The sequence below is a fragment of the Lepisosteus oculatus genome, chromosome 14 (assembly GCF_040954835.1).
Source record: "Lepisosteus oculatus isolate fLepOcu1 chromosome 14, fLepOcu1.hap2, whole genome shotgun sequence".
Classification (NCBI taxonomy): Eukaryota; Metazoa; Chordata; class Actinopteri; order Semionotiformes; family Lepisosteidae; genus Lepisosteus; species Lepisosteus oculatus.
In genome coordinates this window covers 31,468,901-31,482,893 of record NC_090709.1, presented here as the reverse complement: position 1 = coordinate 31,482,893, position 13,993 = coordinate 31,468,901, and the positions used below count along the sequence as shown (strand labels likewise).

General features: G+C 39.6%; 1 non-coding gene and 1 pseudogene across 1 annotated transcript; one reads left to right on the top strand and one right to left on the bottom strand.

The window, feature by feature from the left end:
* The window catches only part of LOC138242338 (zinc finger protein 850-like), a 1,462,105-nt pseudogene that overhangs the window by 549,304 nt on the left and 898,808 nt on the right, over nt 1-13,993 (top strand).
* trnak-uuu (transfer RNA lysine (anticodon UUU)) lies at nt 11,282-11,354 on the bottom strand. The gene has a single exon. It is a non-coding gene; the product is annotated as a tRNA-Lys (tRNA).

Here is a 13,993-nt window from a genome sequence, read left to right as displayed (position 1 = left end):
TGGTAGCCGGGGAGAGTCTGAGGGTCAGCACGATGACCAGCGGCTGACCCTACCTGTGTAAATAATGTCCTAGTAGTTCTAGTGCCCTGTGTAGTCCTGTAAAAGTATAGTGTGTTGTTAGGTAATTACCACCCTAAAGAAGTGTACGTGTTCCGTCAGTCTCCTCATGTGTGTGTATATCGTGTGGTTAACAAATAAAGCTAGTGCTTGGTTGGTTAATCGCGTCTCCACTGTTCTTTAGTTCTGAAAAGAACCTGCAAATGCTACAATACTAAGGAAACAGTGCGAAACCATGCCCAGTGGCCCAGCGCTGAGCTTTGGCAGTGATATTTGATGTGAATTGAATGCTATTCAATTCACCGATCCTATTCAGGGGCGGAAAAGGTCGGAGCTGTGTGTGTCTCTGTAACTCGCCGTGATCGTATAGGGGTCAGTATATATGACTGACGCGTCGTATATGACGCGTCGTCAGTAACAGAGGAGTACTGCCTGACTGGATCGTTGATGAACTACAGAGGCCACTCCGACCTCTTCTCTGTTTTCTTCCATGACTAACTAAGGACTGGGCTGCGTCTTCGAGAGCTGGGAAGTCGGCCTGGACCGCTAACTCCCGAGAGTCCCAGCCAGCCGGCCGGCTGAGATCAGTGCGGGGAGCCCGGCCACTGCGCACAGGCACAGCACAAAGAGAAACAAGCGCATCGCCAAATTGACGTCCCGCTAAACTGCTACAGGAGTAAGACAAGTAAACCACCAAACTGTGTTGAAGCAAGAGAGCATAAAGTGTGAGTGCGGTGACTAGGTTTTTATACTGGCAGGACCTCCTCCCACACACCTGGTCACATTGCCGCTCAATCAACACAATCAATTACACACAGAGACCCGGATTGTTCTCAGCGTCTAATTAGAACCTGCTTCCAGTCTGAGGCGGGACTCCGTGAAGCCTCCTGAACACTTTCCCGTGTGTATCTGACCTCAGCGGAGGAGTTCCACGCAATTTCGACAGAATTAAATCACCCACACGTGTAAAATTTGCTCAGATTAATTTATTGTTCAATTAGTTTCTAATTTCCGAGGAAAGTGTGTTAAACTCGCTGTCAGACAGAGTACGGAACATGCGACAAGTCCGTCCACACTTTCCTTTATCGAGGGGGGTGTTCTATCGACGTACCGCAATGAAAATAATTTTACTATTTTTCACGTGTAATTGCATGTCACATTAAAATGTGTAATACAAGCATTTCTTTGCTTCCCAGTAAAGAAATACTGATCAGCTTTTGACATGATCTGATAATAATTGTCTGATTTTTCGGAGATTGGTTTTGCTTCGCAGCACTGAGAACCTATGGAAGCCCGTTTGTGCCAGGGAGTAAAAAAAAACGCGCTATGGTATCTCAGAATTGCGACTTAAAAACTCAGAATTCTGACTTTATATCTCACATTTGCGACTTCGAAATAGCCCATATTTCATTGTCTGTCCTTTTGTTATTGTAACGGATTCGGGTTCTAGGGCTTGTGCCTTCACCGCTCCCACCCTAGTTCACTGCATTGGCTCGAACCCAGGCCTTGCCAGCTGTCGGAATTCTGAGATACCGGAAACGGGCTTCCATACATTTCAATTAGTCTGATCAGTGTAGGACTAATTGAAAGTAAATGTAGAATTATTACTTTGTCTGTCTCTTGTTTGTATATAAATGAATGTCTCTGACAACTTAATGTTAGTTTTTAATTTAGTTTTAGTTTTACGATGTAGGTCATGCGTTGACATATGCACGAGCATACGAAATGTCTCACTCCTGATTCAGCTCATGCTCCATAGGAGAGAAGCGATTCCTCCTGCTTCTCATACAATCATTTTTATTCTTAATCATAATGTTCTTTAGTTATGATCAATATTGAACTTTTTCTAAATAAAATGACAATAATCAAACATGCAGGCAGACTTTTAAAAAGTATTAGGAGTTGACAGGGTGCACCTTAGGAATAGTCGTTAGAAAATGTGAGAAAAGGAAAGTTACGTAAGCTCTCACACACAGCATTAGAGATTGGCATCTGTAAAAAAAAACTACCCGTCTCCCCAGCATTTAACGGTGCTGTTGTTTTTATTTAATATATTTATATATTGTTAGCATTTTAATGAATTGTTAAAAGATTGATATACAAATCGCTAAATACGAAACGTAGAAAACCCAACTGTAAGCAATTGACCATTCATATTCCTGAATTTTAAATCCCTATGTTTATCTGTGTCCAAGTGCCTGGTGCAGCTATTTTGAAAGCAGAGTCTATGATTTATTGCGGAAGTGCATTGTTGCCACCAAGGAAAAAAATCCAGAATTCTCCTAATTAAGAAATACAAAATTATCTCCTAATTGCGAGATAGCAACGATATCATGTGTGTGTATGAACAACCTGTTACATTTGCAATGGCAGTACCTACAGACTATCGAAAGGTTTGCTGGCACTTTGGGTTTAGTGTTCCTGACAATGTGCACGCTGAGAAATGCATACAGACTGACTTTCTTCTCGGAATGAAAAGGTTTCCGTTTGTACCTCATGTAAACACAGTTTTAACCATTAACACACTCATATATATGAATTAAGAATGAATGTGACCTGGAATCCATTGTACCGCTTCAAACTGAAAGTCGGATATTTAGTCTCAAAACTACATAACTCAAGATTTTTTTTTTCCTTGATGGCAGCATTGGCATCTGTAATTTAGATTCAACCACTGAAGAGGTTGGTTTTGTGTTTTTAGCTATTAAACATAACTGGTAAGTTTAAGTCAGTTCTTGTTACTCTTCTCACTCGAAAGAGCTGTATTAATACCGGCGCACCTGTCTCCACAGGAAAGTTATTGCTGTCCCCAAACCAATGTACTGCAGCTTGTGGCCACGTGTTCCTGCTGTCAGCCTGTGATACCATGTTCATCCACCGCTAGAAATATTACTGCTCCAGTACAAGAGTAGAAGAGGAAACAAATGCAAACACCGTTTAGAAAAAACACACAGGTCTCAGGCCTTAACCATGACAAGGATGGGATTTGAACCTAGACGAGCAGAGCACAATGGATTAGCAATCCAGAAAGTGACTCCTGTTTAATTTTCTTTTCGCTTGCTCGATTTGTAGTACGCTCCTCAATCCTTACAACCAATAAACAAAACGGCTTAATGTGCCACAGCATTCTGCTGCAGGTACGGGTTGCACCGTGTATTGGGCGAACCCGAATGAAATATTTCAAATATGTGAAGAATTTCATGAAACCTGAAAAAAGAAGATCACAGCCAATGTCAACAGTTCAGAGCCTGTAGGTAGCTTCAACAGAACAAAACGATCTGAAGCCGCAATTCTTTCACAGAGTGTATTGTGTCACTCTAACCATGCCGTTGTTATTACTGCTACATCTGCTGCCGTTGCTTTAAACTCTACTCAGCGGGCAAGTAAAGTTGTACAAGGAATAGACTACTTTGAGCCGTCCAAACTCCATTATGTGATTTTAAGCTTTTTTTGTATTAATAACAGCATTAGTAATACAATGCGTGCTCAGAAACGTTACTTATTAGCTTATGAAGCAACAGTGTTTCGACAATTTGCGGTCTTCAAAAAGTAAACGCTGAAGTTTTTATACTTCCTTGTGAGCAGATCACCTTTGATTTAGAAAAGGAAAACTTACTCCCCTGTTGCTTTCATTGCAATATCTGAATCGAGACCCAAGCGCTAAGAAAGCTGAATAACGCAAAAGTCATAAACCCGATTTTAATTTAGATACACATTTTCTAATGCAGCCTTCATTACAAGACAGTCTATTTCTCGAAAGCGTGTAATGTGAAAAAGAGAAAAACGAAAATATATGGATGACAATATTTAAAAGATGAAGATTTTACTTTTGAGAAAACCGCTGGTTTTAGAACTTTGCTGTGCTTCCTGCATCATTGTCAGTGTTATAAACTGGGTGTGGAGGTAGCGATCACTTTGTAGAGCAGTTCATAGGCCGGAGCTGTTCAGACTACTCTTCTTATTTCTCAAATGCTTCCATCATTTTTTTCACGCTAGGACGCGAGTGTGTACATGTGCTTGGTTTTCGTTTCACTGATTCTCATTGAAGATTTGGGAATTAACGACGAAAGAATCAGTTGCCTCGGAAAGCAGAAGGTTTGGTTCACAACGATCTTGGAGACACGCCCATGTAGAGCACAGTGTGATATTTGTACTATAAAAGACCAAGTGCTCAAAGTGACGTCTGCGTTTACCGTTGAAACTTGCTTCAAAGTAAATCAAGACGTATGTCTCTCTCGCTGTGTGTGCTCTTATCTGTCCGTCTCTCTCTCCTCTTCTCTCACTCTGGCAGTCTGTGCAGAGTATCTGAAGGGGATGTAACACCACTTGGCAAAGAAGAAAAATTCTCAGAGGCATAATAAAAAATCATTATTCTCTTCTCAGTCAGATTCACAGCTCAGACTCACAATCAGAAAGAAGCTCAATGCTGTACTGCTCTCTATCCTCACAATCCAGAACCAGAAGATATTCAGACAATCAGTGCTACATGAACAATATCAGACAGAATAGCCTGGACTCAAGTCACATTTCCCCCTTTTCCCCTTTCTCCCAGCCCTCTTAGAGACATAAAAGAGCTCCTGATTCTCCTCTCTGTGAACTGGGCTCAGGGGTCACTGATCTGGCAGCTGTGGGCTCTGTTCCAGGGCAGAAGCAAGAAACTTCAATAAACCCTTTCCAGGACTTCCAGCCCTTCAGTATTACTTTCTTTAATGTATATCAGCCTCCAAACATGTTTTTTAAGTGTTTTATAACACAAGTGAGTGTGGAATTATTTTTGTATTTATGTAATAAACACCAGTATTGACACTCTGATCGGTATATTGATTATTAGTAGCCAAAGACCGATGGTTATGACTACAATAGTGACCAGTTGACCAGTCTGTAGCTCTGAGCAGTGGGACTCAGATCACACAGAAGAAGATCTGTCTGTGTGTGATTCCACACCAGCCCTGGGATTCAGCTGCTCTCACAAGTGTCTCACAGTCTTATAAATGTACAATTAGATGAAGTCTTGTTACAGTTATAAAGTGAAATGATCAGACTACCTATAGAAGTGAGAGCTTGGTGGAAATAAAACCAGTATACACCTCCAGGATCAGGAGTCTGATCCTCCTGGCTCTTTTACTCTGAAGATTCGTGTAAAACCCTTAAAAGCGCTTATTTCAGGGACTTGTGCTCGTTCTCTACTGCTCCACACGGGTACGCTTTGTAACGCATTAATCTGTGAAGTAAACTATTTTTTTTCTGTTTAATGATTTTCATTCCTCGGTTTGTCGCTCTCCTTCTCCAACTGTTATAAATCGCCTCTCTTCACAGCCCGGTTTAGTTTTTTGGAGATGTTATATTTGTATGAAAACCAGGAGTCTCCTCCAGCAGAGATGCGCTATTTTTTAAAACTTTTTTTATTAAACGTATAGAATTTACAAATTTAACTACAACCTGAAGATTAAGAAACATGTACAAGAGAAAAAAACACAACAGAAAAAAAACATATAACCACCAGAGGTAATGAAGTAAATTATGTGATCAAATTGTATTTTTACATATATCATGTTTTCCTTGCTTTATTATTTCTCAGTTATTTATAGAATTTAAATAGTGTTTCAACATGCATGTGTTTCCTGTATAAAATAAAAATCAGCACTCACTTTTTTACAAAACAAAAAAAAACGCTTGTCTTTTTGCAACATTTCGAGTACCTCTGGCATTCATGAAAAAGACACACAAAAGCAGCAGAGACGCGCTCTGCTCTATCAGAATAAGGGCTGTGACGTCACAGACACCAGCCAGAGCGCCGGGATCAGAGAGAGAGAGCGCGGGAGGCGCACGGAGCTCACGGAGAAGAGTTATTGATCACTTATCTATCGACAACCAATTATTTCAACTGAAGAACCCTAGAAAAATCGATTAACTTCACCGATTGGTGAGTACTGATTCTTTTCTTGACCCTGTTTAAGTATCTAGAAAACAGTTAATAAAGACTGTATCGACCAATTACCATAGTGCATTTAGGGTTAATAATATTCAATCCGAAATTAAACAATGATTATTCATATTATTATTTAGGTAACTGTATCCTAGAGCTAGAAAATGATATTTCAAGTTCATAAATGTATGTAAGTAACAGTTTAAATGCATTTTTCCAGTGTTTATAAATCATAAGAATGGTAACCACGGCGACAGGCGCCTCGTCACTGCACGCGTCTAAGTGTCTCGCATTTATCACAGAGAGCGTTGTGACGTCACGAGCAGCAACTAATACTAATATCAGTGTCTTCATGTTAATATTAGTGAGATTACAACTGGTAGTTTTAATGCTAGTGTTCATGTGAGTATTAATGACAGTGGCACTACTGATTGTTTTAGTTTTAATGTTCATATTCATGTTAATATTAATTATAATTATAGTGTTACTGTTGTAGTATTAGTAGTATTTATATTTGTGTTATAGTGTATCTGTAGGTAAGTGAGTTTGTGGTATCTGTGCGTGTGTGGGTGCGTTTCTGGAAGTGTGTGGTGTCTGTGTGTGTGGGCTGTGTGTCTGTGAGTGTGTAGGTATGTGTCTGTGAGCTTGTTGTGTCTGTTAATGTGTGAGCGTGTGGGGTCTCTGAGTGTTTGGTGTCTATAAGTGTGTGTCTATGAGTATGCATAGTGTCTATTTGTTTCTGTGAATGCATGCCTGAGAATGTGTGTGTATGGTTTGTGTCCGTGAGTGTGTGGTGTCTGTCAGTGTGTAGTTTTATATTTGTAAGTGTATGTGTGGGCATGTCTGTCAGTGTGTGTAGTGTCTATGTGAGTATTAATGATGATAGCATTACTGATAGTTTTAGTTTTAATGCTAGTATTTATGTAATATTAGTGATACTTATAGTGTTAGTGTCAGAGTATTAACACTCATCATCATCATGTTAGTTTTCATGAGAGTATTACTATTATTATAAGTATTATTAGTCTAGTAGTAGTTTTTGTCAGTTGGTCAGTGTGTGGTATGCATGTAGCTGTGCACAGTGGAGTTATAATGAGGTTGTGTGTTCAGACCTTCCCTGGAGCATTAAGTCTTTTGAACGTTTTCGTGGTTTTGGCTGTGGATACATCTCCACATGGTTGAAAGGGACAGTAAAATAGTAAGGTAAATAAAAGATACTGAAATATACAGTATGTGCTCACTGTAATGTAGGAAGAGGTGGTCAACAAGCAAAACAGCTTTGTGGATAATGTGAAGTGACATTGTTTTGTGTCAATTAGCCCACGAATTGTGCTTCATGTGCCTTAAGCTGTGCAATTTGTATGGTTGTTGAATGAGATTGGTTTCTTCACAAGCCCGGTCAATTGCCAGAGGAGAGCTTGCTGACACACACCTTCATGAAGACTCTCTTTAAGATGATTACACCTTTCATTGTCAAGTCGCCTCCTTTGCATACAATAGTAGCACCAACACGAAGAGAAAGGATGAGAAATGGCATTTATCAAATGATTGCAGTGTTTGTTTGACTGAGGATCCTTGTGTGCTGAACTGGCCTCTGGAGAAGTGTAGTGCAGTAAAGGAGAAGATTTGTGTCACTCAAGGCTGTAACGGAACAGAACAATACAATTACAATACTTTTATGAGAGTAAATAATACTGGTGCATCACAGTTCTTATAATGGTGAAAACAGGAGCAACTTCTCTACAGGTTTGACTGAAGTATTTAAACGGCAAGAAATAATATCACTATGCAATTAATTAATGCAATTGAGCTCCTCTAAATGTTCTAGTCTGATGAAACAATGTATAGAATTAGGTGACAATATCAGAATTCATTCAAATACACAAGATTAATTTTCAGCAGCAAAAATACACTCGAAAATATTTTACAAGAAAGAAACCTTACATTCACCTAAATCAACATTCACCCTCTATGTTAGCAGAGAACAGTAGGACAGTTAGTTAGTGTCACTGGACACTCTGTCACAGAGGCTGATCTCTTCAGACTTCAATGAGTCTTCCAACTTGTCATAGCTGTTGAAGAAGCACCTGTTGAATCTCAACCAAGATTTCCTGAGAAATCGTTCAGCGAGCGATTCCTCCCTCTGGACTCTGCACTGAGCTTAAAGCTGTGAGAATTCTTTAGTGTATGTCCTGTACTGTTACATGCGCTCTTGTGTAGTTTATTATTTGGAGAAATGTGACAAGAACACATCAAACTTTTTCCATATGTGAAGGAAAATGCTAAAGAGCCTGAAAACTTTGAACATTTAAGTTTGCGTGCTTTATATACTGTATATTCTTTACTATACTTTACATACTTGGGGTGGAGCAGTGGCTCTGTGGCTAAGGATCTGCGCCTGTGGTTGGAAGGTTGCTCATTCAAATCCCTCTGCCAGCAGAGGAATCCTACTCCACTGGGCTCCTGAGCAAGGCCCTTAACCCCAACTGCTCCAGGGCACCATACAATGGCAGATCCTGTGCTCTGACCCCAGGCTCTCTCCTTATCTGTGTGTCTCATGGAGAGCAAGCTGGGGTATGCAAAAAGATCATTCCTAATGCAATAAATTGTAAAGGGTTAATAAAGTGATGTTATTATTACTATTCCTTACAGCAGAGCAAACAAATTGTTACAAAAAACACCAGCTAATGTCCACCAGCGGAATTAACATTAATATACTGTAAAGTGCTGTAACTTGGGAGTGTTAATCTACAGATAAATTAAACAAATGGCATTTATAGCTCTAAAGAGGTTGACATAGACGTCTGTAACAGATCTTTTCAGTTCATTGCTGTTCCTCTGACTTGGTGAGCCTTTGGAATTTTAAAAGCGTTTTGCTTGCCTCTCATGTGGTCTGTGTACCGGTCCATTAAGAGCTGCACTATCACTGTGTCGTGTGTGGTCCTACAGAACTACACAGCTATCTACTGGAGTCATCTTCTGTCCATTGCAGTTGAGAACAGATTTAATACAGAGCTGCGCAGAAATTTCTGCGACAAATATCGCTGCAGAACTAGCCCGTGCACAACAACGAAGAGAAAAAGAAATACCACAGGGTCGCCCATAAGAGGGAAAAATAGAAATCAATTGTTCAAACAATTACAACACTCGTCCTCTTACAGTGGTCTCATGTTATTTTTCTTGCCATAAGAACAGTGGGATTGTTCAACTGTATTGTTCCCCAAATGGTTGAATAATAATAATAATGATAATAATAGTGGTGGTAGCTGATCATTCTTGTCCGTGGCCGAGTGACCTGTGTGAATACAGTATGTTGATTTATTCTCCTCAAGGCATCGCTTTAGCAATTCAAAGAGCGTGGGTTTTAACCCATTCAGTGCTTATTTCAACTAACGCCATGTTCCTTTTTCTAGGTCTTCAAATAGTTTACAATGTAGAGGTATCTTTAGTAATAAGAAAAAAGCTGCACCTCGGAGATCCATCTCACAAAAGCAGACTTCTTAAAGTGCACTTATGAGCTGTAGAACCTGAAGGAGTTCTCTCTCCTGGATATTAAACATGCAGATAATGAAATCAGTGATTTATGATTTCTGCAACCTTCCAATAAATACATCTAAGACATGTAACAAACCCATTGTGCAGCTCCAGTGGCACAGTTGGTCAGTGCATCGTACTTATATAGCAGTACATAGTGAAGTCATGCTGAGGTTGTGAGTTCAAGCTTGCGGCAGTTTTGCCTGTGATTTCAGCTGCAGAAACTTTCTGTTGGATTTAGGTTGGTTCTTCTGTTACTTTTTCCGCTCGATGGAGCTTTATTAATGCAGGCACATCTGCTTCCTCGGCATTTTATTTTATCGCTGCTCACAATCCAACATACTGCAGACACCTCTGATACTGTCACTGCTTTTGGCCACGTGTTCCTGCTGTCAGCCTGCTATACCATGCTCATGCGTGTCTAGAAACATTACTGCTCTAGTACAAGAGCGAAAGACTAAACGAAATCGCACCCACTTTGAAAAAATCACGTTTGACAAACCATAGGATGACAAGAATGGGATTCTTTGGTTGTTTGAGTACATAAATCAAAGACACTGCGTTCAGCATATTCACATCAGGCACTCGGACAGAGATAAACCCAGAGAAAATCTTCACATTTTAATCTGTAACTGCAGGATTCAACAAATTGTTAATTATCTCAACTTCACTTACAATTTTTAAACAATTTACAAAGCCCACAGTGGATGACATTTGGTTCCGGCACACATCAGTTGCTTGGAATATCATTGTAATATTTAATTTGCTTTTCCGTCACACCACTTTTACTAATAATGAAGTTAAGCAATACACGTTTGTTTAAAACATGTCATTTATTATTGATACAGTTTCATTCTGTCTTTATTAGGAGCTGTATCACAGCTAATGCATGTAAAGCCTTAAGTATGTGATAGTGAGAGTTCAGTTATCCCAGGGAGTGAAGAGAACTGAAATTTAGTAAATACATATTTTAATAGAGTGTAAATCTTCAAAGTGTTCTGTCACTTCAAAAGCGAATTACAGGAGCAGGGATTAAACCCACATAGACATTTGCTTATTGGGCTTAAGTCCAACACCTTAACCACTCAGCCATCCCAAAAAACAGTTTCAGCTTTGTGTTACACAGTTCATTGAATATATTTGTTCATTGAATATCTTAATTTAATATATTTGTTATATTTTTGAATGGAATGGGACTGTACACTGGTGGTTCCCAGGGGAAAACAGGGTTATTGAGCCATTGGGTATTCTGAGAATAAATTGGGTGGGTGAATGTAACCGTGTGGTAAAGTAAAACAGTCTTCTTAGATGAAGCGCTACAGATGCAGCCCCTGAAAGTGTATAAGACTTACATTTATAGTACTGCTGACACAAATGGAGCCTCTACATCAGACCGAAATAGCGATGTGTTCGCTTAGTTGTGCGTAGGATCTCCTCATGAATCTGTCTCATTCATCAGTGGAAATAGAAGCCGTCACTGTAAACTCGGACGTGATGTTCCGCAGATGTACAGTGTGCCTTTCCTCTTGTTGTATTCAAGAGTACTCACTGTGTGAGCTCCTCACTGCGTTTCCTTTTCTTTTCCTGTGATTATCTACGTGGAGTGTGGTGACAAAATAGTCTTGAACATTTTCGGTTTGTGAAAGGAAACACTAAAGAAAATACAAGTGATTAACTTTTAAAATATCGATAGTACAGCTAGAAGAGTGAAAGATAAAATACGATTTATAATTAAATTCACAATACACTTAAGGAAAACACAAACGCCCGAACAGGGACTTGAACCCTGGACCCTCAGATTAAAAGTCTGATGCTCTACCGACTGAGCTATCCGGGCTCTGGATGGTGAATGACACTATCGTGATCCTCGCAAGTCACATGTCTCTTCTTGTGCCGAAGCGCAGTCATACAGTACCTGACCCTTCTGGAATGTCTACTGACAGACTTTATCCAGAAGCGACAGCACCACTCCCAGTAGAATGAGTGAGAAATACAGCATGACATGGGGAGGTAAGGGGCTCCCACAATTCATCTTTCCTCACATTACTGATTTTTTCAATAGCATTTTGACCTTTTTTCACATTCAGATTTTTTCGCATTTAATAAGATCTTTTAATCAACAACATTAAGAACGAAAACAAATGGAACATTTTTTGGAACAACAATTAAAAAAAACTTTCAATGCCTTGGTTCTATAAGTGTGCACACTTTTTTGTTAAAAATTAAAAAACATTTTGTTAAAATTCAATAAATAGTCTATCAGCAGCAAGAAATTATTCTGAAAGTAAGTTTTTTTATATCATAAACTGTAAGACACAAAGAGAGCTTACAGGTCGTATCCTTCGCTTTGTCTTTTAAATTAAGCGTTCGGGATTCAAACCTGTGTTCGGACTGTTGTGTTTCTTGAATTTCTTGTAATCATCAAATGTCGTTGTTTGGTCCATCAGTTTTTTTCTCGGTTGTACAATGGAATTCGTGCAGTTTTCAGCTCAGTGTGGAGTCCAGAGGGAGGACTCGCTCACTGAATGATCTCTCAAGAAATCCCGGGTGAGATTCAAAAGGTGTCTTCTTCAACAGCCACGACACGTCTGAAGACCTCTGGATTCCCTGAATATGACATAAAATTAGTTCAAATCATTTGGTAGTTAACAGAACTAAATGCTTTAGAGGTACATTTAAAACAGCAGAGCAACACTGTAGCACTTCGAGTGTGCCTGAGTTTAATTGTGTGAACTTGGCTCTCTATGAACATGAGCAAAGAGTTCACATTCAACAGAAGATTGCAATGTGAGCACAGAAATATAAAGCACCTGGAGATGCCGGGACCTCATACATGCGAAGCATGCGCTCTACCACTGAGGTATATCCCCAACAGACTTATTAACGGAACTGAGATGTGCTGATGCTCTCTGAACACAATCCACCACTAACGAAGGATGCCTGCAGTTTCCCACTTTTGCGTTTCCTCTACTACAGAGTAAATTCATAGGAATGAAGAAATAAGGAAGGAAAAATAACCGCATCGAAGCTTCCAGAAATTGGTTAAAATGAATCCGTTATGTTTATATCCAGTCACATGGGCGACGATGATTGATTTATCGACGGGGAGTGCTTTTTTACCTCCTCACTCAACTACCTTGATTAAACTACGCATAGAACAACAGCAGTACTGATGATTTTCATGGACCGACTTGTTTTGTACAGCTCGAGTGATAAAGTCCTGTCTGCAAATATTGTAGAAGAACGAAAAAGGGCGAAACAACGCTCCAACCACAGGAATGGTAACAGGAAGGATCATGTTATTTAATATGTCCTTTGGAGATGCCTTGTTGACACACACAGGTGTTAGAGCTGAACAAATAATTGATAGTGGTGTTTGTAAACAATCATGGAACATTATTTCTAAACCAGGAAGAAAGGAGCAGACTTAAACTTTAAGAGACAGAAACGACACATTATCACAGCTAACATTAATTAAAATGACATAACAACAAAAGAGCGGAGCCTTGAGTGAATCAAATTAGTTTTCATTGGACGTCTGTCTCTTCATAACTTTGTAGGTGAGAGGGAGGATTGCGGAAATGTGCCGGTGTTTCTCAGAAGTGCGTTGGTGGTATAAGTGCCTTCTAAATAATTGAGCCGGGTTTGAATCCCTGTAAGCGCATCCCCAAATCTTTTCAAGAAAATCTGTGATCCGGTAACATCTTTTGAAACTAGCATTCAAGGTAGGATATGTGTTCTTAAACACCAAAACACTCTATAAGGAAAAAGCAGATCTCTGTACACAAGACGGCAGTGCGATCTTAGAATTCCTGTGTTGTTGACGGATTCAGACTCCTTCTCAGAGTTATTTGGCGAGCAAAGAACTTTGCAGCTGAGGAAGAGCACCATGGAAAATACCAAACACAACCAACGAGCGTGTTGGTTGCTCTTGCTCTTAATGCAAGAGCTGTTTTTTTGAATCATTATTAACCAAAAACAGCAGCACAGGTAGGTCGCATTTGTGATTATGTCACTTCTCTGCTTCAGCAAGGTCAATAAAAGACTCTGAAAGTAGTAAAGCAAAACTGAACTCAAAATCATATTAGGAATTCTGAGCGATATATCCATACAGGTAATCTAATAAGAATGTTGAAATATTTGAATATCATCTCTCTATATATTTCGCTGCTTTTTACCAGGAGTAAAACTATTGGATTGAAGGAATGATAACCGCTGGGTTAAAATGTATAGTTGTTATTTGGAGAAATCTGTAAACGCGTGATCTTATATGTTTTAAAAGACAGCACAGGAAAACACGACAGTGCTGATTATTTTCCGGAGATGGAGCACTGATGACCTATCCGAGCTGATTGATAAAGCCCACCCAGTGGATACTCTAGCAGAATGTCAAAGAACATTCACCTTTGTATCCAAAGAAACCACAGGAACAACATCAGGAAGCACAATCAATTCCCCTTTTAAATCTTTCCTTTA